At 51.6% G+C, this 18,958-nt stretch overlaps 1 long non-coding RNA gene across 1 annotated transcript; it reads right to left on the minus strand.

The window, feature by feature from the left end:
* Positions 1-367: 367 nt before the first annotated feature.
* On the minus strand, positions 368-1,045 carry LOC143844276 (uncharacterized). Its single transcript, XR_013233914.1, has 2 exons — positions 980-1,045; positions 368-711 (listed from the first exon to the last, which is right to left on the minus strand). It is a non-coding gene; the product is annotated as an uncharacterized LOC143844276 (long non-coding RNA).
* Positions 1,046-18,958: the final 17,913 nt, after the last annotated feature.

An 18,958-nucleotide genomic window follows, 5' to 3' on the forward strand; every position in this document is an offset into this window, starting at 1 on the left:
CCCACCCAGAGCTGGCAACCCTATGCCAGCCTCCTCGGCCTTCCTCGGGCTCCTCCCTTGCCCCGCGGCTTCGGCCCCTTCCTCCGCTGCTCCGAAGCCCCCGCCCCGAAGTGGAGCTGGATCCCGGCGTCGGCCGCCCTTCGAAGGGCTCGGAGGAGTCTGGAGGGATCCAGTCCTTTCCTTCCGAGGAGGAAGTGGACGCGAAGGCTGGTGACGTGGCCGTGGAAGTGCCGGTCTGGGATCGAATCCGCCCTGGAGGCTTGCTGACCGACCCTTCTCTTCCCATAACCTACCTTGCAGGGTCGTTGTGAGGATCTACCGGAAGAGAAGGAAAACCACTAGGTAAACAGAATGACGTGTGTCATACAAGCGAAAGGGGGTGCCAATTTATTCCTCTGTGATTAACAATCTCAAGCGTTGCCCGCCCCTCGATGTCCAGGAAAGCCTTGCCTGCTGAATTCCAGCCTGCCGTTGGTCTTTCACTGGGTGGGGTGTGCATCTCTTCCAGAAAACGGGTTTAGGGCCCATGTACAAGACGACCGGGCCAGAGGGCAGAAATGCCTCTACTTTGAGCAGAGATGATTGAGATTTTAAGGGAGGAGCATCGAACCGAATCCGTGTGGTGTCTTGGGTTCGAGAACTGACCTTGGCCCATTTGCCCTCGGGGAAGATGAGCCTCGCCCAGAGTCACTCTCTGCCTGCTAAGATGAGCTGCAGATAATATAATATGGGGGACGGGGGGAAGCCTCATGATCGTCATCCTGAGATCCTTGAGAACCTATAGCTGAAAGGGGGCTCAAAGGTCATCTAGTCCAAAACCCTCCCCACACCCCACACCCCCACACACATACAATGCAGGAGGTCCACAGCTTCCCAGTGGCCCTTGCTGTATGCTCAGTGGACAACCCCTGCCCGCTTCCCCAAAAAGCCCTTCCGGACCCCTGGGCCATTCTGGTCTGGAGAGAAATGCAGTCCTTACCCGCTCAGTGCGGTGGCAGAGAAGAAAAGGGCTCGGGAGCCCAGCGCTGACCCTTCCCAGTTCCTGCCTCCCACCCCCTCCCGGATCTGCCTACATGATCGCAGCACCCTTGCTGACCAAGGACCGCCTTCTGTATCCTCGATCCACAAGCCCTTTGTCCAGATCCCCGCCCGGCCTTCTTCTTCCCTCCGGTGTCGTTTTCCTTGGCAGAGGCGAAGAAGCCTTGAGGGGGGGGGCTCGCGTTGAGCCGGCAGAGGCATCACCGAGGCAAAGGACCCCCCTTCTCTCCACGATGTTTGTCCGGCCTGTACTGGTCCTAGAGAATCCCCATCTTGCAGGCCTAAAGGATCCCCCTCCACCTTCTAATCTGTCCTCTGTTTCGTTTTAAAATTTGTTTAAAAAAGAATAAAAGCACCGGGCTCGAAAATGTAGCACGGGCAGACCACGATGTGTCCTTGAAACGCCCTTGATGAGCCGCGCTTTGCTTGCAGGGCTTGTTGCAGGTACGCAACAGACCTTAAATACAGGGCTGGGTTTGGTCTGAAGCAGCAGAACCAGGTTTGGTGGCACCTTGAAGGCTGACCAAGTTTCACGCCGGGTAGGCACTGCTGTGGGCAGGCACGCTTCCTCGGATGCCGTGAAATGGGACTCCCCAGGCCAGGCATAGAGGTCGAGGGGGAGCGGCCGATGAGCATAAGCAGAATAAACGTCTCGTCTTCCAGATGATAATCACAAGTCAATTCAGCTGAGATGAAATGGGGACAAACTGGAGTACCTCTGCCCTCTCCGTCTGGAATGGCTTACCACAGAGCAGTGGATCTCCAGATGTCCATGGACTACAATTCCCTTGAGCCCCTGCCAGCATGGTTCTGATGGCGGCTCATGGGAATTATAGTCCATCCACATCTGGAGAGCCAGCTCAACCACAGTTTACTAATGTAACAAGATTAACTTTTGCTTATATGTTCCTACTGTTATGATGGTCAGTTCTTAGTCTGACAAAAAGTGCTTGCACTTGAAAGCTCACGCCTTGAATAAATCTTTGTGGGTCTTAATGGTGCTACTGGACGCTGATTTTACTCTGACCTTGAGTGAGGCACAGTCTAATTCCCTGCAGAATTTGGATTTTTGCACATTGACTAAAACTCCCGGGCAAGTCTGTTTAGGATAATGACGATTTAGATTCCACCCCATCTTCCAAAACTGAGGACGGTTTTCAAGTCTGCATCGAATTCTCTTTTTCCTTCGGGAGAAAAGCTTACTCAGGCCTGCTGCTTTCAAAGTCCTACAGCGCTGCTGAACAACAAAAGTTGGCTAGCGTGCCTGGGCCTTTTTTTTTTTTTTAAGAACACCAGCCTCCCCCAGACCTAGGCAAGAGCGCCCAGGGAGTTCTGGCTTCAGTGACTTTGCTGTCCAGCAGGATGCCCAGCCCAGCCACCGAAAGACGACATTGGACGGGGGCCAGAGCCCAGCCTCAGAACTATTCGCTCGGACGTCAGCCCCCCCCCTCCCCCAAGGGAAGCTGTGGCTGGGACTGGAGCCCCCACAAGGCCCGAAACAAAAGGCACGCCACTCTGGCCTGGTGACATCGACCTACGAGCAAGCCCCCCCTCCCCGGAGGCTTACTTCTGAGGAGACAGGCACAGAACAGTGCCGTGAACCAAGCAGTCTGGGGGCCTGCAAGTCTCGCTATCAGCTTCAGAGGTCGACGTGGCACCTGAGCCCAGCCGTGTCTACTTGAGAATCAAGCTGCAGTCCTCTCCTCGGGCATAAATCCCCAGGGAAGGCGGCAGGGCGGCTGCCTAGGCTCCAGTTGCCACCCACATGCCTTAGGCAGTAGAGCCGCCCTCCCCCCTCCCCAGGGAAAACAAGTGAAGAACTTTGCAACCCGATCCTGAACACAAGGCGACTTTCCCCCTCTGCACTAAGCAGGCCACCAGGTGCCTCGTCCCTGGGGAGGAAAGCGACCTCAGCGGGGTACAAGTCCACAGAGTTCACCCTCCAGAGCAGCGGTTTTCTTATAGGGGAACTAGTCTCTGTAGTCTGGAGATGAGCAGTAATTCGGTGGAGACCAATTTTGGGAGGAAAGGTGTGCAGCTCCCAGGCTTTTGCAGGGCCTCGACTCACCTGCAGCCTGCCAGTGAAGCACAGGCTGAGGTTTCTTCTGCACTCCCCCCCCCCTTAAGCAGCTTACGAGCTCGCTGCTGGGGATGTTTCTGGGCCAGCAAGGTCTGTCCTCCGCCTCATTAAAGCCAGGATCTGAAACCTTAATCAAGTGTGCAATTTAACCCTGGGAGACTTTTTTAAAGAAGTGACTTTCTTGGTAGAATTTGAACTCCAGCCAAAGAGGGGAGGAGGGCAGGGGGCTCTCTCTCCTTTGCAAAGGTGTGCCCTGCCTTCTGGTCCCAGGCATTTTTTGGTTCGTTTGTTTTTAATAGTTCAGATTATCCAGAGTTAGATAGAATGGTAACTTTAACACCAATTAAGTTATATTCAAAGCTTTGTCAGATGCAGTGAAACAGGATCTCCTTAACCGCTAGGTTATGTAAAGGCAGAGAGAGGGTAGAAGGGGGGAATTAATTGCCAGGAAGAAGGAGGAGCTGGGTTTTTTGTACCCCACTTTTCACTACTGGAGGGAGTCCCAAACCCCTTCCCCTTCTTCTCCCCACAACAGACACCCTGTGCGGTAAGTGGGGCTGAGAGAGCTCAGACAGAACTGTGAGAACTGTGACTAGGCCAAGGTCACCCATGTGGAAGAGTGGAGAATCGAACAGGGTTCCCCACATTAGAGTTCACCGCTCTTTAAGCACTACGCCACAGCTGTTCTCAAAGGGCTACCTAGAGTCAAGATGCATGAGTAACTGTGCGATTTATATCTGATTGAATAAAGGCTGCATTTGTATGCTGATTTACGGCCATTCACTGATCTTGACAATTGTCTTAATCCAATTTTAGCTGTAATTACCCCATTTCTTATGCATCTTGGATCTAGCTGAGACAGCTCTGAGAGAACTGTGACTGGCTCAAGGTCATGTCCCCCAGGAGTAGGGAATCAAACAAGATTCTCCAGATTAGAGGCTGCTGCTCTTAACCACTTCACCCCACTGGCTCTTGGGAAGATTGAACTAGATCAGTGGTTCTCAACCTGGGGGTCGGGACCCCTTTGGGGGTAGAACAACCCTCTCACAGGGGTTGTGCCAGGGCAAGCAGCTTGGCTGGGGCGGGGGAGCGCCATCCACACAACTGCCCTGCAGGGAAGATTGAGATAGAGTGTTTGTCTGTCTGGAGCAGCAGAAAAGAGCAAAATTGGCATGGTGAGACAAGAGGCAGAACTGAACAGAGAAACCCCAGGGAAAAAAACAATTTATATACAGTCATGAACAATGGATCTTCATACCATCGATCAGTTTCAGTTTAATCTCTGTGAAAGAATACTTGCATAATTTTATGGTTGGGTCGTGGCATTAGGAAGGTTGAGAACCACTGGACTAGATGTGAGATAAACACAGACACTGATGTGCAGCTGCGGGGATCTGCGTGCTTCCCAACGCATTTAGGCCACGTGGATGGGAATATGCTCCCGAAGGTGTGTTTATGTCTCCACCATGAAGATAATTCATTCCATACTTAACAGGCAGCTTTTTGTGCCATCAGTGAGGAGTCTCCTCTTCTAGGGTCCACCAGGAAGCTTGATCCCCAGCCATTAGTGAGTGCAAACACTGATCTCTGTCCTGGGAAAAGCTCAATCCTGCTTCCCAGGACTTTGTTGAAGACCACCATAGGGCCCAGTTGGCAATGCAGCTAAGGGTACATCAATAGTGCAGGATGGGGGAATAAAACCTTCAGGCTGGTTTTGCATGAGTTTTTGTTGCTTTCCCAAAAGCCTCGTGTATTTTTGTTTTTTTTGTTTTTGTTTTTGTTTTTTTACAAGGGGGAGGGGAATTGTATTCACCCCTCCCCCATCTTTTAGGTCTCAAGAGAAGGAAATGATATAAAGTCGCCTGAAAAAGCTGCAATGTTTGCATGTATTTTGTCAGCAGAGTTTTTTCCCTGCGCCGATCTGACATCATTATGCCTCTTTTCCATTTATTCAATAAGTCAGGGTTAGACTGAAATGGCTTTGGTAAACCACATGAAACACTTTTTGGACCGTGTGCGCATGCTAATGGCTTTTAGCGCCACCGCCCCCTCCCTGCATTAAATGAACAAGCTGGCTCTTATTTGAAACAACATCCTCGTGGAGCTATTTCAGCAGGTTCCCCATCCCCGGGAAAAGCTGAGCCTTTTCCAGCTCAAACGAAGCATGTTCACTTTAAAAAAGAAAAAAAAATTGTTTCCTTTTTTTTAAAAAACCTCCATATTCAAAATTATCCAGGAGATTTTTCCTCTTGCACAGAGAGAGAGAGAGAGAGAGAGAGAGAGAGACACTCCAATTCTGAATGATATTACAAAGATTTTTGTTAAAGAAAGCCAGACTAATTGCTGCCAGAAGACTCTCTGCACAGAAAAGTCTGGTTTTTATAAAGCAGCTTGTGTGGGAGTTGTGGTTTCTGCTAAACCTAGAGGAGATTTTTTAAAGTACATTTTCCTCAATAGCTATTGAAAACACTTAGAGTGCTGTCAGTACATAACACAAGAGAAAAAGATATCCATATAATGCGGCCATTTCCCCCCTCGGAGGACTCTTGTCCCTTGAACAGCTGTCTTGCAGGCAGAAATTCAGCCAGTGAAGCCTTCTCCAACCATTTTATGCCTATGCTTCAGAAAGGAGCACTCTGACCTGAATAGCCTAGGCAAGCCTGATCTCACCATATCTCAGAAGCTAAGCAAGGCTGGCCCTGGCTACTATTGGGATGGGAGACCTCTAAAGATTTGGATGCAGTTCCAAACATGACACGATCTAGGAGAGGCAGGCAATGGCAAACCACCTCCAAACCTCCCTTGCCTGGCTGCCAGACAATCCTGGAATGTCCTAGGACAGGGGTGGCCGAGCTGTGGCTCTTCACAGGGGCTCATGGTCATTGTAGTCCATGGACTTCTAGACAGCCACGGTTTGGCTACCCCTGTCCCTGGATCACCTGGCTACACAATCTGTTCCACTATATATTTCTGGTAAGACCTTGGAAGAGTCTTGGAGCTGGTCTCATGGCTTAAGTGCCACTCAGCGCTTAACATCCACTCAGGTTGGCTGTCCCGCCCCTGAGTGCCTCCACCAACCAGCTTGCCTGTCTGTCCAGCAGCCAGCCAATGGCCTTCCATCCCCCACCCCTGACCACCCCCTCCTCCTTCCACTTCCCTCTGAGGTTTGGAGGCTGAAGATCTCTGCCACATGAGAGCCTGTTGTATTCCTGAATGCAACAGGCTTGGCCCCTAGTAAATAAATAAAATACCAAGGCAGCTTGTATAACCAGTATACCACCAAGCCAAACGCAGTCCTCTCCCCTATGCATTGTGGCTTGACAGGTTCATGACAACCTTTCCCCTCCTCCCTGGGCTGGCTCAGTGAGTATAGGCTGATGGGGCAGCATTAGGCTCAATTCACAAGGAGGTGGTAACTGAACCCATTACTAGATTGCAGATTCACAGCTTGACAGTCACCCATCACCCCTGGCTCCTTGCCTCTGCTGTTTGACTTAATGCCACTTGTAACCTCCGCTGGATACAGACCCTGGTGGGAGCTGTCTGTTACTATAATGGTGGGATCACACTTTCCCCAGCTGAACAGTCGGAGGGACTTGCATGAGAGCCCCTTCCCCTGAAAGATCTGGGGGTTGGAGGAATGTGGCAGTGCAGAGGGTGGCACTGGTTTCTCTGTGGCAGAGACGGGTGGCGTGGCTCAGTCAGAGTTCTCTCAACCACTTTATGCCTTTGGATTTTTGAGGCAGAGAAAGAGAATGGCTCCCGAGCAAACAGATTTACTAAAATCAATTAGGACTCTTGACATAGGGGTCTGCCCTTTGACAGCCCACCCCAAATGTCAGCAACTCAGCCAGTCCTGAAGGGTCCTCGTCAGGGCAACAGGAGAGGTCTCAGGCCCTGCATGATGTGGAATAGTTCGTTTGCCCAAAGATCTCCTGAGATCCAATCTGCAATGTTCAAAGCTCCCACGGAGTGCTCAGATTTTTTTCCAGTTGTACCTGAGCACCACTGGAGCTTTCAGCATCTAGGCAGGACCCCAGAAGACTCATGGACAAATGAAATAGTTCTCAGGCCCTGCCATCTGTCTTACCCTGTAGTGTAATTTCTAGAGTGGTGGCTTAGAGATCTGGAAAATTTGGTTTGGTTCCCCACTCCTTCTCCACGTGCAGCCAGCTGGGTCACCTTGGTCAGTCACAGCTGTCAGAACTCTCTCAGCCCCACCTACCACACAGAGGTTCTGTTGTGGGGAGAAGAAGGGAAGGCAATTGAAAGCCACTTTGAGTAGTGAAAAGTGGGATATAAAAACAGTGTTTCTCCTCCTCCTCCCTCTAAATAGACCTGGTATGATGACCCATCCCTGAGTGGCCCAAGGTGTATGTGTGTGTGCGTATGTGTATGTACCCTAGACAGACTGTGACTTTAGCACCTACCCAGTTCAGCAACTTTCAATGGAGAAAGTTTCTACTCTGCGGGGTTTCCTAGTTAATTAGCTGCACCCATTAATAGAAAACTTCCATTCCTGATGAATTTCAGAGGGAGCATGAAGCCAGCTCATCGAAGCCATGCTCTGGGCTGTGCACTTCAACAGGTTCCCAGAGGCTGAGTTTGAAAAATTACACTGAAGCCCAGTGGCCCCACGAAACCTAACGCAGAATTCTTCCTGCAGAAGTTTCCGTGAGCCAGAGTTCACTTATTCGGATACACAGAGTGCCTGTCTATAGGAGGTCTAAGGACTTCTGCTTCATTTTGTTGCAGTGGAGCAACATGGCTCCCTCTCTGCAGCTCCTGGCTTGGTAATACTATTTTGGGTGTTAGAGCAGCGCACGCACTCCATTTCACAGCTTCTGAAAATAGCTTTCTTTTTCTGTAGATACAATTTTTTACAACTCCAGAAGGAAAGCTTAGTTGGGCTGCTGGGATACTATTCTGATCTTGTTGGCTAAGCTACAGCAATTGCCGTGTGACTTTTTGGCATTCCAAATCCCACTGAATCCCATCACTAAGTCTAAAAGCCAATTTGGTGCTGTGGTTAAGGAACACTGAACTCTAATATAGAAACTATAAACTGGGTTTGATTCTGCACTCCACTCCCCACATGTTGTGGGGAGAGGAAAGGGAAGGACTCTCTTTAATCCCCCTTAAGATTCTCACTCGTATTAGTGACTATTAGACCATGTTGAACTTAAATCAACATGTATAAGTAAAACTAATGTATGGCACAGAAGGAATTGTATTTGTGTCAGATCTTAGTCTCCAAAATACGAAAGCGAACAGATCAACAGATGGGGGTGGCCATTACGGAGGGCTAGTTTGTGACCCACTTTCAGAGGCTCCATAACCCACTTTGGGGTCCCGACCAACTGGTTGGGAAACACTCATCTAGGGGACAACACAGGAGCCCAAAGTTTCAGCAGCAAATTTTTATTAAAATTGAAATACAGATATTTATTATTAAGTGCACATTGAGAAAACTGTCAGACACTATCTGTACAATATTGCACAGTCTCAATGGTTGCGCATGGCATGACCACAGACCAAATGCATTTCAACCCGGAGAATCTTCTTCAATCGTCAAATAAACAATATGCACACGTATAATACTACAGTTTTATCATTAGACCTGGTTGGTGGTGTCTTCATCACCATCATCATCTATAATAAAATGTGATGGGTAATTCCAACGACATGCAGGCCTTCTGATTGGCCCTTGTGGGGAGGGCCTCCCCCCCACCCAAGGGCCACTCAGAGGAGATGGCACACCATCGGAAAGCACCAGGGGGGATCTTCATATTTCCAAAAATGCTTCCTTCGAATCTCCACAACTACCCTCTGAGATACCAAGAAAAAGAGAGAATTCAGGGCATCCTGCTCCCAGGCATCATATTACAAGGAAACACAAGAAGAAGAAAGAACAGTCTTGTTCCCCAGCAGAAAACCCTAAGTAGCAGGTGTGGCTCAGCTAGGCTTGTGGGCTCAGGGGAATGCCTTAAACTGAGTCAGATGATTAGTCGATCAAGGTCGGCTTGTCTACTGGGGCAGCGATACTCCAGGATCTCAGTCAGGAGAGTTTCCCATGACCTAGAGCTGGATCTTCTTAATGTGAGGGAGGCTGTAAGTTGGGCCGAGGGCATGCAGAGCAGACATGCTACCAGCGAGCCACAATCTCTCCCAGAGTGGTCCTCATAGCACTGCTAGATGGGCTCTTATTGGCTCTTGCTATCCAGGCTGTTGGGACCAACGCCGATTGCAGCTCTCAAACCCTTGATCATCAAGACTGTTTGGCTCACTTCCTGGCCACTCTGCAGCTGATTGACAGGTACTGTTTTCAACCACAAACAGCCTTCAGGGGATGATCTTTCAAGCTCACCTGGGAGAGCTCTCTGGAGAGTCCCCCAGTGAAGGCTCCAGATGCCCAACCCAGCCCTTTGATTGTATTAGGGATCTCCAGAAACTGGTGGTGAGCTGGCATCAGTAGAGTTGGACTCCTTGGTTGGTCTGGGGCCTGGATCCTGCAGGAAACTGGATTAATTATCCCCATTTCACTTGTGCGGACAAAGCACCGAATAACAAAACCCCACAACATTATGTCTTGCGATGGCCTCAAATTACAAAACATTTGTCTGTGATCTGTACTGTGGTTAGTTTTACCAGGAGGAGGGGGGGGAGTAATAGGTGCACACAGAAACCTGAAGTGACAAATTGTAATAGCCCAGTAATGGGATTCAGATTAATAATCTATAAAACATTAATGTGAGTTAGAGTAATCTTAAATGGTGCTGCCTTTGTGGGGCCTAATTTATTATTTGCTGCATAATATCTTGGCCGGTTTCTAAAGCCTGAATTGCTTATCTTTAGGGAGTGGTGACAGGTCATTGAGGCTCCCCCCCCTCTCCCTCCTCCCCCCCCCCCCGGATCAGGGACAGAACTGCTTTTATGCCCCTCTTCCTGGAAGGAAATACACTTGGCTTATTTCCTCGGGAGCTACGAGCCATTGGGATGATGTGTGTTTAGCCACAGTCATGGCATTACATGCAAATGCAAAGAGGGAAGGGGTCATGGCTTAGTGCCAGAGCATCTGCTTGGTGTGGCAAAAGTCCCAGGGTCAGTCTGAAGTGTTTCCAGCTGAGAGGATCAGGCAATAGGCATTGGGCAACAACTCTGCCTGAGGCCTGAGAAAACAGCTCCAGTCAGAGTAGAACATATGATGCAGTTTAGGGCCACTTCCTGCATTCAAGAATGATTTCATCGAGTCAGCAGGGACTTCTTTGTTGTGGCTCCTATCTTGTGGAACGGTTTTGCCCGCAGATATTAGGCAAGCTCCCACTCTCCTGGCTTTCCATAAACTCTGCAAGACCAAACTATTTAAGAGGGTTTCTCTTGCTTGGATAAACAATTAGGGGCTATGCACGGCTGGGTCTCGCTTATTGTAAGTCGGATCCAATTTACGTAATTCCTGTATCGCTTAATGTGCCATCTGAAGACTTCTGCTATGCTTTGGCTCTATCTGGTGATTCTGAATGTGTCCATTACAAAATGTCCCATTTTCTTTATTGTATTGACTCACAATGGGCAGTTGCCACCCCCACCCCCAGTGAGAAAGACAGGCTATAAATAACAAATAAATAAATAGCAACATGCAAGACTACTCTTTAAGAATATGTCTTGGAATGTTCGAAACCATGGGTCTGCCTTTCACCAGTACTTGGTAGAGCCAGGTAAAATTTGGTAGACCTTGGAGGAAGCCCCTGCAGTTGGCAGGGTGGAGTACATCCTACTAATTGTCCCCTTCAGTTGTCCCTCCATGTTGTAGGCTATCGGAAAGACAGAGAGGTGGGAGCCTCCTTGGCCTCTCAGGGGGTCTGTTGTGGGGAGAAGAAGGATGGGTGAATGTCAGCCCCTTTGAGACTCCTTTGGATAGTAAAAGCAGCATACAAAAGGCAGTTCTTCTTCTGTTGCTGGGGTAGAAGGGAGAGGGGAGGAGAGTTGTGGCTGAAAAGTGTGGTTGACCTGGGGAAAGCTTTTTTTAAAAACATGACTCCTGCCAGGAGGGTCATCCATGCAAGGGTGAAGAGAAAATAAGAAGGTGCCCTACACCTCTTGTAAAACGGAGCTGTTCCACCAGGTCTACGGTGGAGGCTGAAACAACACCTGAAAGTCACCAAGTTTCCTCCCACTAAAGGGGCTAAGGATCCTGCCCGTCTGGACCAGATAATGAAAAGCGAGTTATATTTTCGTAGCAATTTTAATGTTTTGATGTTTTTAATTAACGGATTTAATTAAGTTCTTAAGTTTTGTCTAATGGATGTAATTTTGATTGCTGTAACCTGCCCTGACTCACTAGAGGGAGAATGGGTACTCAATAATATATTATTATTCCTATTTGTTGTTGTTGTTGTTGTTAGGGAGACTGCAAAGAAAACCAGAGGATAACGCAGAGTGGAGTATCTGTGTAAAGAGTGAGGACACTTTTATGGAGAGGAATTGTCAGCACAGCTCGCTCTGGAGCCCCCCCTTCCCCCCTAGAAGCCTGGGGGTAGGATTACTCACTGATTAATGGACTCCACAGCAGGGCAAGAGAACAGGCCTTCCCCACCTGCTTGTGTTGGGATGAAGAAGAGAAGAAGAAGAGCAAGCTGGGCCTCGTGCCTCAAAGCTCCTCCAGCGTCCGAAGCTTTGGGGTGATGATTTCGTGCACATGAAATTTGCTTCACAGATAGAAGTTGGGTTGTTGTTTTTAAAGTTTTTTAAACAATCGGCCCGGGTTCCAGTTAGGGAAGCCTTTGCTTTGTCCCTCCAAAGGACAGTCCCACCTTTTGGAACTTGGCCTCTCTCTTCTGCAGCCCGTTTTGTTGTGGCAGCAGGAGCCTTAGATCAGTGATCCCCAAGCCCTGGTCCATGGACCGGGACCGGTCCGTGAATCAGTTGGTACTCGGCCGCGGCTCTGTCTAAGAAGTTAGGTGCTTCAGCCCACCAATGTTGACCCAAGTTTGCAGAAGTCCAGGTCACAAAGCTCCCCTTCTCCATTCCTGCTCTGTCCACGACTCCCTCATCTCATGTCCAGGAGCATCTTATTCCCAGGGCAGCCCACACAACTCCGTGGCAACGAGGCTCCTGCCCGCTGCCTTCAGCGACCACAACAAAAAGAAACAGAGGCCAGTTTGCTCCTCCGTCCTTCTCGTCCGTTTGCCCAATCAGAGGAGCTGTAGCAGCCACCAGCTAAGCCCGCCCCTCCAGCGCCATCCAATGGCGGGTCCACTTGTAGAGTACCCCCCCCCGGGCCTCGGTAAAATTGTCAAGCGTTGACCAGTCCCCGGTGATAAAAAGGTTGGGGACCACTGCCTTCGATGTCAGAGTCCTCAAAGGCCTCAGCAATGCTCAAGCCCAAGGACTGAGAAACTGATGAGAGAGGCGACAAAGACCCTTCATGCCCTGCCCCAGTGGAGTATTACTTCCACTTTGTGCAGCTGGCCACCAAGGGATCTGTGAGACATAAGCAGCAGTTTTTATATCTGTCTGGCTTGCTCTCCCATCACTGGCCATTTTGGGAAGGGCGGGTTGACATGGCTATACATGGTTATAACACATGATAAATGCTTGACAATTTTTAAAAATATATTTTTAATTAATTCCCACCCATTCAGGAAACCCTTCCAGGGCCATCAAGAAACCAGGTTGAGAAAGCCTGATCGAATGTGTTTAGAATGGAAATATGAGAATAACTAGTAAGCAGAAAAAGAAGATGCCCTGATCTAGCCACCAGCCAGCTGAAACATTGGATGCAAGAAGGAAAGCTTTCACAATCCAATATATTTAGGCCTATGCAAAAATAAGCACCAGCCAGTTCCATGGAACTGATTCTGAAAGGTGTTTTCTAAGACTGCAGCCTTAGGCCTCTTGGTGTTGATTGGCAACCTCTAATCTGGAGAGCCAGGTTTGATTCCCCACTCCTCCTCCACATGCAGCCAGCTGGGTGACCTTGGGGCAGTCCCAGTCCTCTCAGAGCTCTCTCAGCCTCACCTGCCTCACAGGGATGTCTTTTGTGGGGAGAGGAATGTGATTGTAAGCTGCTTTGAGACATATGAGGCGTTCCTGGTGACCTTGGGCTAATCTCAGCTCTCTCAGAGCTCTGTCAGCACCACCTACCTCACAAGGTGTCTGCTGTGCGTAGAGTTCTGGTTGGGAAATACCTGGAGATTTTGGGGGTGGAGCTGGGAGTGGGAGGGATTTGGGGCAGGGAAGGAACTCCTGGAGCATAATGCTATGGAGTCCACCCTCCGAAGCAGCCACTTCCTTCAGGGGAACTGATTTTACAGCCTGGAGATGCGCTGTAATCCCCGGATCCTACAAGGGGACTGGCCTCCCTAGCAGTAGGGAGAGGAAGGGAAGGGCATTGGAAGTAGTAAAAATCAGGGTGCAAAACCAAAGCACTCCTGCCACTCTTTAGGGGGTCCATTTTTAACTCAAGGGGGAAGGGGTCCCTTCCTTTGCAGAAGGCGGCGCGAAACATTCCTAGGGGAGGGCCTGCAGGACCCTAGGGGGGGCGTCTTTCCAATCCCCCCCCCCCCAGATTTTTGGCTTTCCTCCGCGGCGTCTTCTGCCCCATGGCCGAGGCCGGGATTTGCTGGCAGCAGACAGTCCCCGGGCGAGAGGGCGGGTGCCAGGCGATTGGGAGCCAGCCGGGGACAAAAGAGCCCGGCCATCCGTGGCCACTCGCGCCGTTCTTCCCCCGCTGAAGGTGGATTAGTGCGCCGGAGAGGAGCATATGTTTGGCCTGCGGCGACTCTCCCCCTGGCCGGCTGCGGCGAAGGAGCGCCGAGCGAGGCGGCTGGGCCGGCGTTATCCAGGCCGAGGCGGAGCAGGGCCAGCCGCAGCCCCCACCGCCGGAGGGAGGGGGAGAAAGAGGGGCCGGGGCCGAGTAGCGCGCCCCAGATGACAATGGGCACAGAGCAGCAGCCGTCTCCGCAGCTCTTCCCCCAGAAGCCGGGAAGAAACGGGAGGGCTCGCTGCGGGGGCTTTCCAAAACCGGCCTTCTACTCGCCTCCCCACCCCCATCCCCAATCTTGTGGGGCTCTTTGCAAGCCCAAGACACGCTTGACCCAGTTCGGATCCCCTCGGTTCTTTGAGGCCCTTTCCCAAAAGCGAGAGAGGACCGGGGCGGTTAAAGTGCAGCAGCCTCTCATCGGGGGAACCGGGTTGGATCCCCCGCTCCTACCTCACAGGCGGCCAGCTGGGTGACCTTGGGCAAGCCACAGTTTTCTCAGAGCTGTCCTTGGAGAGCGGTTCTCTCAGCCCCATCTACCTCACAGGGTGCCTGTTGTGGCGCGAGGAAGGGAAGGTGATTGTAAGCAGCTTTGGGACTCCTTCAGACGGTGAAAAGCGGGGTATAAAACTCTTCTTCTCTTCTTCCAAAGGGACGGTGGTAAGGGGGAGCTGCCTTTCTCCTTCCCACCCGCTCCTGGTCGCAGGTTCCCCACAGCCGCCCTTTCCTTTGTCCGGGCTCCTCAAGGGCCACAAAGAGACGGCCGAATATCTGTGGGTGTGGGTGTGTGTGTGTGTGTGTGTGTGTGTGTGTGTGTGTGTGTGTGTGTGTGTGTTGCAGCCGCCGGCGCGTTTCTGTGCCCAGTCCCTGCCTCTTAACTCGGCCTCTGCGTAGGATCGCATTGCAAAAGAGGGTTAAGCATCAGCCAGGTGACAAATGGCTTTCAAGAACACCGGCTTCTCCCCACCCCCACCGTTGGCTCTGCTTGTCTGGGGGGGGGGGGGTAGAGACAGGGGGCGGATTCATCCTCCTGTTCACCCCCGCTGACCCTTTCGAGTCAGCGAATGTCTCCACTAAGGTAGGCCGAGGTCCCCTCTGCTAAAAGGCAAGCCCGAGGACAAAGGTGGGTCACCCCTCTGCTACGGGTGACGAAAGGAACCTGCGTCGTGGGCATCGCCGTCTCTGTCGCTTTCTCTTCACGGTGGCTTTCCCCCCCTCCAACGCAGCTCTTTTCCTGATTTTGTAAGCCGCCTAGAGCCTCAGCCATCTGCGAGACGGCTGCTAGCTGTTGCCCTGGGAGTGACGGCCTTTGCACACCGCAGGACTTGCTCCCGGGTGAACCTGCGTAGGAGTGAGCTGCAACGCCGTTCGCCCTTATGTTAATAAGAATTGCTAAAGCAATCAGCAGGACTGGATTGGCTAACTTCTTCAGGGGTAGTCAAACTGCGGCCCTCCTGATGCCCAAGGACTACAGTTCCCATGAGCCCCTGCCAGCGTTTGCTGGCAGGGGCTCATGGGAATTGTAGTCCATGGGCATCTGGAGGGCCGCAGTTTGACCACCCCTGTTCTAGGTTGTGAATTCGCAAGCAGCCCAGCCACACGCGCGGAGTAATTCCGAGACAGGCAGCAATTCCGAACAGTCAGGAAAATAGTTGAGAGATTTTCTGATTTAAGAAAAAAAAAAGGATCCAACCTACACTGCAGTCATTTCTTGGTAGCTGACACCTTGAATAAGAAACCGGCCGATTGCCAACACATTCGAGCCTTGTAGTTCTTCAGCACCAAACCAGTTAGTTTACCTGCGAGGAGAGCGTGGGATGACCCAAGGAACCGGAATGCTGCCGAGAACCTAAGCGAATTAGACAAACCCGAGAATCTGCGCTTTATGTTCCGGAAGAGGAGTACTTTGGGTTTTTTTTTGGAGTGTGCACAGGTAAGCTTACGCCATGAATAAAAGTCGACTGGCTTTAAAGGTGCCACTGGACTCAAACTTGGTTCTGTTTTATGGCAGACCATCGGGGCTGTCTTCTGAAATGACGCAAGCGCCCTTCTTAGGAAGTAAGCCCCCCCACACACACACACACACACCGACTCCAATCAACTTCTATGGGTTAACGACCGTATGGGATGTCTTGTCGTCCCTTCCTTTCCACTGAAGAAATTGGGACTGAGTAGGCCTATTTAAGATCGCTGCCTCCTCCTCCTCCAGTTTCATGACGGCAGCACAAAGGGACTGCATCGACGTTAAAGTGCTTGTTAGCAGCCGTTCGAGCCGGGTCTACTCAGGATCCTAGTGGGGTTTCCTCTGTGGGGCTTCCTCTTGAGAAAGCCTTCTTGTACAGCAGTGCTGGCTGCCTTTAAGGTTTGCTTAGAGTCGCTCCGGGCCTTTCTGGGCTCCTTAGGGAAGGGAAGCCCCTGCACATTCGCTGCCTCGTCTGTATTTTGGATTCTGTCTTACACTCGCAGATGCCACGCTCTGGAAAAAGATGTTATTTGGTTTAGGGATGCAAACATCGAGGCCTACCGTAAACTAGACACATTCTTTCTATGACAGCAATAAGAGTACAGGTATGTTCAACAGACTGGGTCGTCGCTGTGGGAGGCCCTGCCGTTCGAAGTCACGTGCTTCCTGTGTTGTTGTTGTTTTGGATTTATATCCCGCCCTATCTGTGTTACGTGCTGCTTTAAAAGGAGAAGAGCTCTGTTTTTTTGCACCAGATTCTCAATTCTCCAGATTAGAGTCTGCCGCCCCACAGCTGACTCCCAACTGGTTGACTAAGAATCCCCGCCGACCAGCTGATGGGTGACCCCCCCTCTAAGAGAAGCGGAAGCCACCAATTCCTGCTGAATGGAAAGATGCCTGCCTGCCCGCCCTCTGATCTGTACAGAGGTGGCCCAACCGGGATTGGGAGTGTATTTGCCGAAAGGCGCGGCCTTCTTTTCCCGTCAGGCTTGGGTGGGTCCGCAGTTAGGGCAGGATTCCCGCAGCTCTGCCACGAAACGCTGGAGCCAAGCTCCAGAACGGGACTCCCAGCCAAAGAACTGCAAAAGGGGAGCTATTCTAGAACTTTGGGAAAGCGCTAATAAACAAATGGAACACACACGCCCCCCCCCCTTGATTTCTTGCCGGGGGCGGCCCGGAATCGTCCTCATAATGACGATTGCAGGGCAGGGGTCGTGTGGGGACGGATCTGCTGAGTCTTGGGGGGGGGGGCATAATGACTTAATACTGATGCTTCGCCTCAGTTCTGTCGCTTAGTTCTAGGACCCCCTAATGCGGTTGCTTTGTTTGTCAGTGGTGTGGACTCCTCCTGTGTAATCCGCCTGGAGTCCGGGTGAGAAAGGCAAGTACCGTGAATAAGACACCCATGTTGCAGGGAGCAAGGACAATGGGGGGGGGGGGCTGGGGGCGCCTCGGTTGAAAAAGAACCCCGCGGTGCTGGTTTCCTTGCCGGCAAGCAGCAGAGGACTTCTAGGCCGGGGTGATGAGAGAGGCCCGCGGGAGAAGCCTGGGTACACTCAACACTGGAAGGAGCCCGGTACAGGACTCGCGTCTCCAGGTGAGGTCAAGGAGTCTGGTTTCAAGCCAGGAGGCGGTCGCCATTCTCCCGCTTAAACCGGGGGTGGGTCAAAAGAAGGCGCACTCCAACTCGATTCCTTAACTCCTCGCGTGTAAGAGGAAAGCCGTGCCTTTTTTTCTGGCTTCATTGGGACTTCGCCCGACGGAGACCAACCAGCCGAGGGGCTTGCTCAGTCCCCGCGCAGAGTCCCCCCAAAGGGTCGCCTTCTGAAGATATGCGCACTATTTTACTCCGGATTCCTCACTCCGCATTTGAAAAACCACAGATCCCTTAAGGTCACTAATGCGGATTACAATACCCATGCATAGTTAGTACAGTTGTGTAGCCGTCTTGGGATGGAGCAGCAGAACCAAGTTTGGGCCTGGGGGCACCCTAAAGGCCAACAAAGTGCTCCTCAAGAGTTTAGTCCAATAGCACCTTTAAGACCAACAAAGCTTTATTCAAGGCGTGAGTTTTCTTGCGCAGGCACACTATAGGCTTTCGTGTTAGAGCCATGCCCACTTCTTCAGAGACCTCGAACAAGGTTTGAGTCCTGGGGCACCCTTAAGACCCAACGACATTCCTTTCAAGGGATAAGCTTTTCTGTGCGCATGCCCACTTCTTCAGAGACCAAGAACTGTGTCTTAAAGGGGCCACTGGACTCGCACTTTGTTCTGACGTGATTCAAGTGTGTAGCTGTGTTGCTCTGAAGTGTCAAAATAAAACCAGGGTCCAGTAGCACCTTTAAGCCCAACAAAGGTTTATTCAAGGCGTGAGCTTTCCAGTGCAAGCACACCTTGAATAAATCTTTGTTGGTCTTAAAGGTGCTACTGGACTCTGACTTTTTTTGTTTGTTTGTTATTGCTCGGATGTGTACCACAAACCTCCACTGAAACAAGGAGGGACCTCTTTTGCACCCACCCCGGAGGGATTCTCGCGTCTGAATAGCCACCCCGGTTGACTTGAGCCAAGACGCACTGCCTTGGGGGAAAGCGCGCAACGGTGGAAACCCTCCCTTCTTTCCAACCGGGATGCCTGGCAGGTGCCCTCTCCCCCAGGACCCCCGGGGAGGCCATGTAGGGAACCCCGACTGCACCCCAGAGGCCGGGCGACCGACTCCCTCGGTCGCTTCTCTCTCCCCCCCCCCCGTTTCATCGCCCTGACCCTTGCTCAAGTTTTCCCGATAATGGGACCCATCCAGGGGGAGGGGGTCTCCGCCGGGCGGGCTGGGAAGGGGAGCAGATGTGAGTCGCGAGCCGTTGTCTAACCCGATTATTCTTGGGACACGTTAGGCGAGCCGGAGTGATTGATAATGACGCTAATGAAGAGCCCCCCCCTCCCCCCTCCAATCCCAGAGAGCCAAAGACCCCACAGCTGGATGGGAGCGAGGCGAGGAGCGGGGCAGCAGCGCCGACCGATAAAGCGCCGGGCGACGGAGAGGGCCGCCGAGGGGTGGGCGAGACCCCTGCAGAAAGGAGAACGCCTGCGAAGGTGGCTTCGCAGAGTTAGGCGAGGGCCTGG

The sequence above is a fragment of the Paroedura picta genome, chromosome 9 (assembly GCF_049243985.1).
Source record: "Paroedura picta isolate Pp20150507F chromosome 9, Ppicta_v3.0, whole genome shotgun sequence".
NCBI lineage: Eukaryota > Metazoa > Chordata > Lepidosauria > Squamata > Gekkonidae > Paroedura > Paroedura picta.